At 35.3% G+C, this 10,788-nt stretch overlaps 1 pseudogene; it reads right to left on the bottom strand.

The window, feature by feature from the left end:
* Nucleotides 1-916: 916 nt before the first annotated feature.
* On the bottom strand, nucleotides 917-1,950 carry LOC132520700 (cytoplasmic protein NCK1-like; annotated as a pseudogene).
* Nucleotides 1,951-10,788: the final 8,838 nt, after the last annotated feature.

Genomic DNA, 10,788 nt, shown 5'->3' on the forward strand with positions numbered 1-10,788 from the left:
CACTTTGATTCCTTTACTCTGTATTTAAGATGCAATTATCTGCTGTGCAGAAAGGAAATTTTGAGGCATTTCTTCATAATTATAAATAATTTATAAGTGGAAATTACATGATGAAAACATCAATCATAATATTCTGTCAACAAGGTATCTTCATTTGGCAATCAAAGTGTCAGTGTAGATGCAAATATTCTGAGGTCAAAGCTTCTTGTCTTTTACTCATACATATGTCTATTTCTCTGCTCGTAAGATCATGAGCAGGAACTTTATTCGGCCTCAAGCCCTGAAAATGAGAACACAACTCACATTCTTCTTCTTTATCATCATTCATATGATCAGTATGCATGACATTCTTTTTTTTCTAACAACTCTCCAAGAAATTTATTTTAGCATATGCCATATATTGATATAATTGATATAATAATTTTATATGAAGAGAACCATTTCAGAAGTAACTAAGGTGGTGTCCTTACAAGGAAATAAAAGAAAGGCAATAAAGAAATTCTTCCATATAAAGACTTTCGATCTGCATCATTTTTTTCAAAATATAAAACCTTAATATTAGAAGCAAAGAGAAAAAGAGCAAAAAAAACAATAAAACAGAAGACCAAGGATAAGGAATTGCTCTATGCAGATGTTTGGCATCTGTAGTATATATGTATGGAATGAGTTATAATAAAAATACTTATATATTATAGTCAATTTTCATATAGAGTTAGAAACAGCAATTTCCAATCAAGCATGATTGGACTGATATTTTCTCAGTCTTCAATTACATGACGATTTACAACTGTATAGCAGTCACTTCTGGTCAGCAGTATCATGATAAATCTTGATAAGATATAATTTTTCTCCTTGTTCACTTGTAAAAATTGGTGCCTTTTTATAATGTTCTACAAGTTCTTCCACGGTGCTGAATTTACGCTGCCCAATGCAGTAGACGGTTTCTTTTAGTTGGACTTTAAAATGCTTATTTTTCCCTTGTGCTTTTAGTGATACTGAAAAATCATTTGGCGGAGATTCACTATCATGAATGAGGAAATCAACTTCATGCCCTCTTTCATTTAATGCCATTTCTGCTAGGTGCCTGGTGACTTTCCCATAATACCATGGATTGCCAGCAAACTTTCCAGTGAGTGAAAGCCTAATGTAATCACACTGTGGAGGCGATGGTTCCAAACCTGAGGTTAATGGATTATTCTGCCTAATGATAACATAGTTTTTCAGCACCAGAACAACCATTCCATTGATCTTCCTGCATTTCCACCACTCAGGGTCATTTTCAAGTTTTTCAATAACATCCATTACATCGCCTTTCTCAAAATTAAGTTCTTCATCATTGGATGACCTGAATGGGTAAAGAGCCTGTACCAGATGTAACACTTGCCCAGTATTTAGGTTACTGACAACTGCTGCTAATTTCTCTGACAAAGAACCCACATGGTCACCCAAAGGACTGTCGCCTTCCTCAGTCATGTAGTTTGAAGGGAACCATCCAACATGTCCATTATAGCTACCCCACCACCACCCATCACTGCATTTCTCCATGACGATCATCTTTGTCCCTTTTATCAATGACAATTCATCCTCTCTCTCTGCCATGTCATTAAATTTTACATAAGCAGGCACGTTGAGGTCATACAGACATTCCCCTGGGTCAAAAAAGCTATCATCAGCAGGAGATGCAGAACCTGGCACACGAGGTTTTCTTTTCACTCTTCCAATGCCTAACGTATCCTTTAGGTTTTTTACAATCGATGCTTTCCAAGCACTGTTTTTCCTTTCCACGTAGTTATAAGGCACAAAACCCATTTTATCCATGGAATTTTGAACTCGCCACCAGGACTTAGAATCATCCAGAAGCCACAATCTCTCATTCTTCTTGATGTCCAGCTCTTGTTCTTATTGGGCCACATAATCGAATTTGGCTACTACCACCACTTCTTCTGCCATTTTTCAGCAGCTTCTGCACTGTTCAAATCCATACTTACTGCTCTTTCATCTGATAATCAGCGTTAAGGGAACTGTCTTTATCACCTTAGGAATCCCCTTTGTCTCTCTAGAATTTGATTTCCTGTTTACTGTATTCTGCATGACATTCTTGAAATAAATCTCAAACTGCTTTCCTTTCTAGTCCAGACCCCATATATGGGAACAGTGTTTGAGCTGGGACTTCTTGGGCAGGTGCCAAGATTACAGTATTTTATCTGCATTTCAATTATTTTCTTTTAAACATATTTTCTGTGACACTGTTTTTTTTAATTTATGGCAGTATGAAATGAAAACCATTTTCATTATTTAAAGATGTCCATATACTATATTCACTCTAATAATCCAACAAGGACCCTAAAGCTCCAATTCCTTCTTTATCTTATGGAACATATTTTTCTTCTCCCTCCCCATGACAATGCACATGCTGTTCTCTTCTTCAACTCTGCCCTTCTCTAATTTGTTTAAAATACCATTTTGGCAGGGGGTACGCGAAGTAAGGTTCTATTCAATACATCTCTCCACATTCCTTAAGTCCTAGAGTCCTTCTCACAAAATAAAACATTTAATTGTTTCTGAAAATATGGTTATGGAAAAAAATTAAATACAGAAATATAGTAATACAATATAAAAAACTCCCACCAATCATTCATTCATTTTAATGAATTACCAAGTCAGGGTCAATTGTATTTCAAACATAGCCTCACATGCTTCCTTCACTGTTGCATCATTTTGAGATGCCCTGCTTTTTAGGTCCATAAATATTTCAGTATATACCTGATAGATATAAAGATTCTTTCTTTAAAAAAAGGTATTGGGTGTGTGATTTTTTTTAATTATTATTTATTTCCTGGAATTTAAGCCCCATTATTTAAAATGTCCTGTCAGGTTGGATTTAGTGCTATGTAGGTAACTGCTAATAACTGAATTGAAGTTTCTGATTTCTAGCTTGAATCAATGAAACTCATCCTCCAAATCATTTCTCCATTCACTAAATCACAAAAAAGTCAGCACAACTATTAGTTTATTAGCACATTACTGAAGTATTAGTAAGAATCACTGGAGATCCATGAAAACTTGTGCAATTTACCTAATTAAATGAGAGTTATATTGGGAGTCCCATCATGTATAATTTAAAGATGAAAGTTAGGGATCTTAAGACCCTAATTATGGGAATATGAAATAAAAATCCATAACAATCTCAGGTTTGAAGGAAGCCACCACCCCCAAAAAAATAACCTGCAATAAAATCCCTCTCAAGACTTAAATGAGGAACAAATACTACTCAATCTGAGTTGGAAAAATTATAGAAACATTGATTCAAGCCTCAATTTTTTTTTAACTTATGAATAAAGTAAGGTAAAACCTGAAAAGTTACATATTAAAATGTTAAAATAATAAGGAAAGTCTGAACATAGAAAAAGAAAACACAGGTTTTCCAATTTTTTATAAAAATTGAAGCTGCTGGAACTTCCCTGGTGGCACAGTAGTAAAGAATCCACCTGCCAAGGCAGGGAACACCGGTTTGAGCCCTGGTCCGGGAAGATCCCACATGCTGCGGAGCAACGAAGCCCATGTGCCACAACTACTGAGCCTGTGCTCTGGAGCCCACGAACCACAACTACTGAGCCCATGTGCCACAACTACTGAAGCCCACGCGCCTAGAGCCCATGCTCCGCAACAAGAGAAGCCACCGCAATAAGAAGCCTGCACACAGAAACAAAGAGTAGCTCCGCTTGCTGCAACTGGAGAAAGCCCGCGTGCAGCAACGAAGACCCAACCAACGAAGCCAAAAATAAATAAATAAATATATATTAAAAAAAAAACACAAGGCATACTTAAAAAAAAAAAAGATTGAAGCTGCTGGAGTGGGCAGTGTGTATGTGTTTGGCAGCAGAGGATGGGGAGGGGGAAACGATTCAAACAACATGTATCCCTGTCATTGTTTTCTAAGGAGGCTCCTAGTAGAGGGCACATTGAACAAAGACTGAGCAAAGAGGTACAGACAGCTCTTCCTTACAAGCTCATAAACATAACAGTTTCTAAAGAGTATATAGGTTTAAAAATATTCTTTCCCTGATATACTGAGAATAAAGTAGTTATTATATTAAACTAACAACTTTACAAAGGAAGTGTTATTATATTCATAAGAATTAGTTTATGCCTAAATATTTTGTTTTTATAGGATGTCAAATCTAAAAAAGAACAATATATGAGCAAGTTATCACATGAGATGTAGAAGTTACAGGCTAAAAGTTAATAAGATCACTTCTAAGGAAGTAAATAATTGTATGGAAAAAATAAGTTTCAACCAAATATATTAATCAAATATGCAAAACTTATGAATAAATAGCGCATTTAGGTAGGCAAAAATAATGAAACAAGGTCCTGAATGTTGACAAATTTTATTGGAAAATACTTCCAGAAATATCACAGGAGGGATGAAGGAGGAAGCTTCATGTCAGTAACATAGCAGGAGTGAAGATAGGCAGCCTGTGTGGTGGATTCTGGATGGGGGAAACAGACCATTGTAGATGTAGAATGCTTTCAGTAAAATCCAGATGACCAGTATCTTCCATAGAAAGAAGGACGGAAGTAGCCACAGCCATAACCACCATAGCCTCCACGACCATAGCTGGAACCATAGCCATAACCCAGGCCACCAAAACCACCAAGGCCATAACCAAAGCCACCATACTAGTTGCCGTAGTAGTAGCTCATTGTGACAGGGCTCGAGGATTAGGTTGGATGTTGAAGATGACTTTCTTGAGAATGAATATCACCTGCTGCCCCCAGACTTTTGTACTCCCTCCATGTGGGTGTGGTCAACCACAACACACAAGTGTCATTCTCTTTGAAAATCTATCTTTGGTGAAAAACAGTACTATTAAGTCATAACTTTCTTATGAAGGGGAGTTTCAAAGATGCATGAAATGTTTTATTTTTCCTTTGAAACATTTTTAGTTTCCTTTTGTCATAACTTAAATTACATATATTCCTACAGTTAAAATATCAGCCTCCTTCACAATAGATAGATAATTTCTGGTATTTCCTGAGATCTTTGTCATTACCAGACAATATCTTCTTCATGTTTTCTTACACTCAATTTTTGTCTATTTTAAATATCATATTGTCTATCTCTTTTTCTCTTTGGCTTTCAATAAATCAGGGTACCAAGTATTAAATAACCATGAATGGTTGAAACTAATCCAAAAATGGAAGACAAATTATTCAGAATAAAAACTACATTTCAGTGGCTCTAATTTGTAAAGACAAACTCCATAGAAGGATATTCAAGTCACAATTGAGATAATACTTCTGGTATTAGTTTCCTAGGACTGCTGTAAAAAATAACCACTCATTGGTAATTTTTTTCCAAAACAGGAGAAATTTAAGTTCTCATAGTTCTAAAAGCTGGAAGTCTAAAACCAAGATATTTACAGGGCCATACTCCCTATGAAGGCTCTGAGGAAAAATTATTCTTTGCTTCTTCCTAGCCTCTGGTGGTCCCTGGTAATTCTTAGCATCTCTTGTCTTGCTGCTACATCATTCCAATCTCTGCCTCAATCATCACAGGGCCTTCATCCCGTCTTGCGTGTGTGTGTGTGTTCATGTGTGTGTGTGTGTGTGTGTCTAAATCTGTCTTCTTATAAGAACACCAGAAATTAGATCTGAGGCCCATCCTAATCTGGTATAAACTCATCTTAACCTGATTACATCTGTGAAGACCCTCTTTCCAAATAAGCTCACATTCACAGGTTAGAACTTTACGATTTCTTTTTAGGAGAAATAATTCAGCTCCTTAACACTGTCTTTTTGATGAAACATAAATCTTTTGTCAGATTGTATTTTGAAAATTAAGCTAAATTGAGATGAGTTTTCAGAAAATCACCTTCCTATATAGTTATAGGTTAGTTAGGGTGGAAAGAAACATTTTGCATGAGATTTGGAAGGCAGGAAATTAAACTAAAGCTTAATCTCTCAGCCCTCCCTTTTGTGAGACAGGAAAACTACAGGGGAATTGAGTGAGAGGGATGCCCTTTTCCCAGGGCTCGGAGACAAGGCTCTGCTCATTCCCCTTGAGTTGAGACCTTTCCAGTTATGGGAAAGACTCTGGGTATCTTTCACAAAGCTTGCTCTTCTTCTCCCACTGCCAGAGCAAAGAAGGATCTTTCTCAAATTTTCACGGTGTGAACCTGGTAGAGTTCCTGTAGATAAAGCCCATAAAAGTGTGGGCGCCTCTAAGACAAAAGCCCCTTAGAGTTTCTCACTTTTGCACGAATCCATACTCAGCCTCTAGTAACTTGTCATAATGAGAGTTTGAGTATTTGTAACAGTTTATCACTCCAGAGGCTTCTTCTGTTGGTAAGCAAATCTCAGCTGTGACTACAGATTCCCCCATTTCTCCAGATTTTAGGAGTGGTTTGTCCTGAAAACTCAGTTTTCTGCTAGATTCTAGAAAAGTCATTGATCTTTAGTTTGTGCATCTTTATCTTTTTGTAAAGACCAGAGTGACAATTTCCAAGCTCTTGCCATGTCAGAGCTAAAACAAGAAGTCCGAAATTTTTATTTAATGGAAAATAGAGCAGTTATTTCATTATTTAAAGAATGGAAGACTTTAAAGTTTAGGTTGCACACAGAAAGGAGTACAGGTGAAATGAAGATTCATTCAATCAAATGATGTTTGATTGAATACCTGGAATATTAAAGTTATTTCACTTTGCTTTGAACAAAGTATATGATAAAAGGGAAAGATATAAATGGCCACTCATGGTCTTAGAAAGCCTGCCCTTTAGCTGTGGTCTAAAAATATCTGTGTCTTGTGTGTCTATGATTTTCTGAGTATTGTAGCCTGGAGGCAGGGTTGAGGGTGAGGAATAGATTGAGCCACATGAGGGAGTATAGAGAAATGTAAAATGAAAGGTAGCGACTCCTATTTCTAAAGCAACTTAAAAGAGCTTAAGATTTCCATGGGCTAGGTTCATTCATCAAAGAATTCTGGAAAAGGTGGGGCACACTGGATGTGAAGGATGTGTAAGATTCATTGAACATCAAAGAGAGAGACAGAAACTAGAAAGAGGCAATGACTTTAGCTAATGCTCTGAGGCAAGACTTAACCCCATGTATCCTCGATGTGCATGTGTAGATCAGTGTATCTGGAGCAGAGTTTATACACAGACTAATTAAATTTGGGAGGTACACAGATTACAGTGCAAGAAGGGTCTGGATAGAGAAAGATAAATACTGTATGATCTCACTTATATGTGGAATCTAAAAGAGCAGAATTCATAGAAACAGAATAGAATGGTGGTTACCAGAGACTGGGGGCTGGAAAAAAATGGGGAAATGTTGTTCAAAGGGTACAAGCTTCCACTTATAAGATGAATAAGTTCTGGGGATCTAATGTAAAATGTGGGTATAGTTAACAATATTGTCAGATACTTGAGAGTTGCTATAAGGGTAAATCTTAAATGGTCTCACCACACACAAAAGTGATAATTATATGAGGTTATGGAAGTGTTAAACTAACCCTATTGTGGTAATCATTTCACAGTATATATGTGCATTAAATCATCATGTTGTATTCCTTAAATGTATACATTCTATTTTGATCATATCTCAGTAAATCTGGAAGAAGTTTAAGTAAAAGAAAAGAAAGGCTTGGGATTTGGGATTGAAATGTTTGTCATTTATGGAGTAATCTTCTAATTTGGAGCCAGGGAAGTACTATAGGAAAAGTGAAATTTTAAAATACTTGGTTTTTGGTGCAAGCTGGGTGGTGTGGGGAGATGTGGAAAGTAAGGAGATGAGCTAGATAATACATCAATAATTATAGTATAGTATGGTAAGAGCTGGAATTAAGGTTTTTGTAACAGGGATGGCTGGGAAAGGATGGATATAAGATGCATAATGTTAAAGGAATAGCACTCATATGCTTCATTGACTAAAAGTAGAAACATTACCAAGCTACAAGTTTGTATTCTTTATATCATTTTATTTTTAACTTTTAAATGAATACAAGCTGATAAAAATGGACTTCCTGTCAAGAGTAAAGAGCATTATGACCAATGTTTGCTTTTTAATAAAATGAGTGAAATACTTCATGTGTGTTTTAATACATATGCAGAAGTCCACTGCATTTTATTTATTCAGTAGCCCATAATTTTTGAGATAAAAGCATTTGAGAACAATAATAAAAAAAAAAAACATGTTTTTGATAACAATCTATATTTCACAGTGGAAGTCACCGAAAGGCAACTTTAAAAGTTCAGTTATTTAGGGCTTCCCTGGTGGCATAGTGGTTGAGAGTCCGCCTGCCGATGCAGGGGACACGGGTTCGTGCCCCGGTCCGGGAAGATCCCGCATGCCGTGGAGCGGCTGGGCCTGTGATCCATGGCCGCTGAGCCTGCGCGTGCGGAGCCTGTGCTCCGCAACGGGAGAGGCCACAATACTGAGAGGCCCGCGTACCGCAAAAAAAAATAAAAATAAAAAAAAATTTAAAAGTTCAGTTATTTAGAGATAAATAAATATTTCACCTCAAGTCAATTTTTGGAACTTTACCATGACTCTAATTACCAATACTCTTCTCAAATTATGAAGGGAAATTTTGAGATGTTTGCTAGTGAACAAAATGAATATTAAGGTAATAATTATAAACCATAAAGCAAATAATATATTCCTATATGACATCTTACCTTTGAAATTTGAGTGGTATAACTAGCATATTTGATAGTAGCATCAGATCATTCCTCAATATAACAAAATTATATTCAGTAATAATCATAAAATAAACAGTTATAATGGCCTGAAACAAAACACACATGACAAATATTGTTTTATTAAAATACATCTGGAAATTTTATAAATTATTGTCCATTAAGTAATCAGTGAATTTAAACAAAAATAAAATACCTGTAAAAAATTTGCTTTTACCAAACAAAAATATTATATTGTATAGTTTCACAATGTTTCATTGTTTTGAATTTGAAACACACACACACTCACATACACATATACATACACACTGCTCTAACTGAGCCATGTTACTACAGACTTTCTTTCTCTCTCTTTATTCCTCCCTCCCTCTTTCTTTCTTTTCTTCCTTTCTTTCTTCCTTCCTCTCTTTCTTTCTTTCTTTCTCTTTCTTTCTTTCTTTCTTTCTTTCCTTCCTTCCTTCCTTCCTTCCTTCTTTCTCTCTTGCTTTATTTTCCTCTCTTTCTTCCTTTCTTTCATTTTCTATCTTTCTTTCTCTCCTCTCTGTCTCTCTCTCTTTGTTTTCTTTTTTACTGGAGAAGCAATATGTCTGGATAACAATATGATTTTCTAAATTTAGTTTTTCTTTCCTATCTTTCGCTCAAAGTCAACAGAATATGAAGAAGTCAAATATCTTTGTCAGTCAGTTAAAGCTCCCTATAAGCTGTATTCTTTTTAATAAGCCAATATTTCTCCTCAAATGACAATCTCTCCATTATTTCATGGATACTATGTTCTCTTCTTCATGCCCATGACAATGTCATATTTTCTAATGAATTTTATTATATAAACAGTTAAGTAAAATATAAGAATAATATGGTAAAAGGAATCATTATATACATAACTCACCTTCATAAATTATCACCTTGTGACCAATCATATTTTCTCTGTACTTCTGTCTTTTTCCTTCTTACCAGCTGTGAAATTTTTAAGCAAATCCCAGGAATCATACCATTTTATCTATAAATATTGTCATATGACTCTCTAAATGATAGAGACTTTTAAAAAGCACTGTCAGTAATTTTTTTAATCTTATTTTTGAACTGAAATAGATTTTTCAAGTAAGGTTGCAAATTAGATTTATTTTGACATTGATTGAAAAGTTAAACCTTTATTCAGAATCTGTGTGATTCAGCATTCTCAGCATTCCTAATTTCATAAGATCATTAAAAGAAATGAAAACAAACTTTACACTAGAAAGATTTTTCTCTTAAGCACAGTGCTGGAAATACCTGTGGGACTCACTGGAGACTCACGAAGGCCCATGGGATTCACCGAGTTTATTGGAAGTGACACCAGTGAACATCTTAACGTAGGACTCAAAGGTGAAGACTAGTATCCAAGGAAAACAAGACTCCACACAAAAGTCAATGACCCATCTCTGGAATAGAATTCTGATCAAGGTATAAATGAAAAACAAAATCCAATCCCAAACTAGAGTTGGAAAAAGGAGTAGGAACATTAATTTAGAGTCAATTTTTAAGTTTTAAGTGAGTTTAAAGAGAGTTTATCTTAAAAATTGATTTGTATATGCTATAATACTGGGATAACCAAGAATGCTAACTATGGTGAATTCTCAGGTTTTTCTCTCTTTCATAGAGTAAATGAAGGCTATCAAGTCACATGTTTTCCCACGTTTAAATTATACAAGGAGGCACACTACTATATATAAAATAGATAACTAATAAGGACCTAGTATACAGCACAGGGAACTCTACTCAATACTCTGTAATGGCCTATATGGGAAAAGAATCTAAAAAAGAGTATATATATGTATATGTATAACAGATTCACTTTACTGTACACCTGAAACTAACACTAAATCATAAACCAACTATACCCCAATAAATTTTTTAAAAAAATAAATTTAAAAATAATAAAATTATACAAGGAGGAAACTGACAGAAACAGTTGGCATAGTGAGCTACAAATCAAGGACACTACTTTCTTGATGAGCTCAGAAAAATAGGAATACCTATTGGGTGAGTATAGCACCAAAAAGAGCCTCTTCATACAGTGCTGAAAGTCTCTTGACTTTTCATTAAACGA

Source organism: Lagenorhynchus albirostris, chromosome 5, assembly GCF_949774975.1.
Source record: "Lagenorhynchus albirostris chromosome 5, mLagAlb1.1, whole genome shotgun sequence".
In the NCBI taxonomy this organism is placed as follows: Eukaryota; Metazoa; Chordata; class Mammalia; order Artiodactyla; family Delphinidae; genus Lagenorhynchus; species Lagenorhynchus albirostris.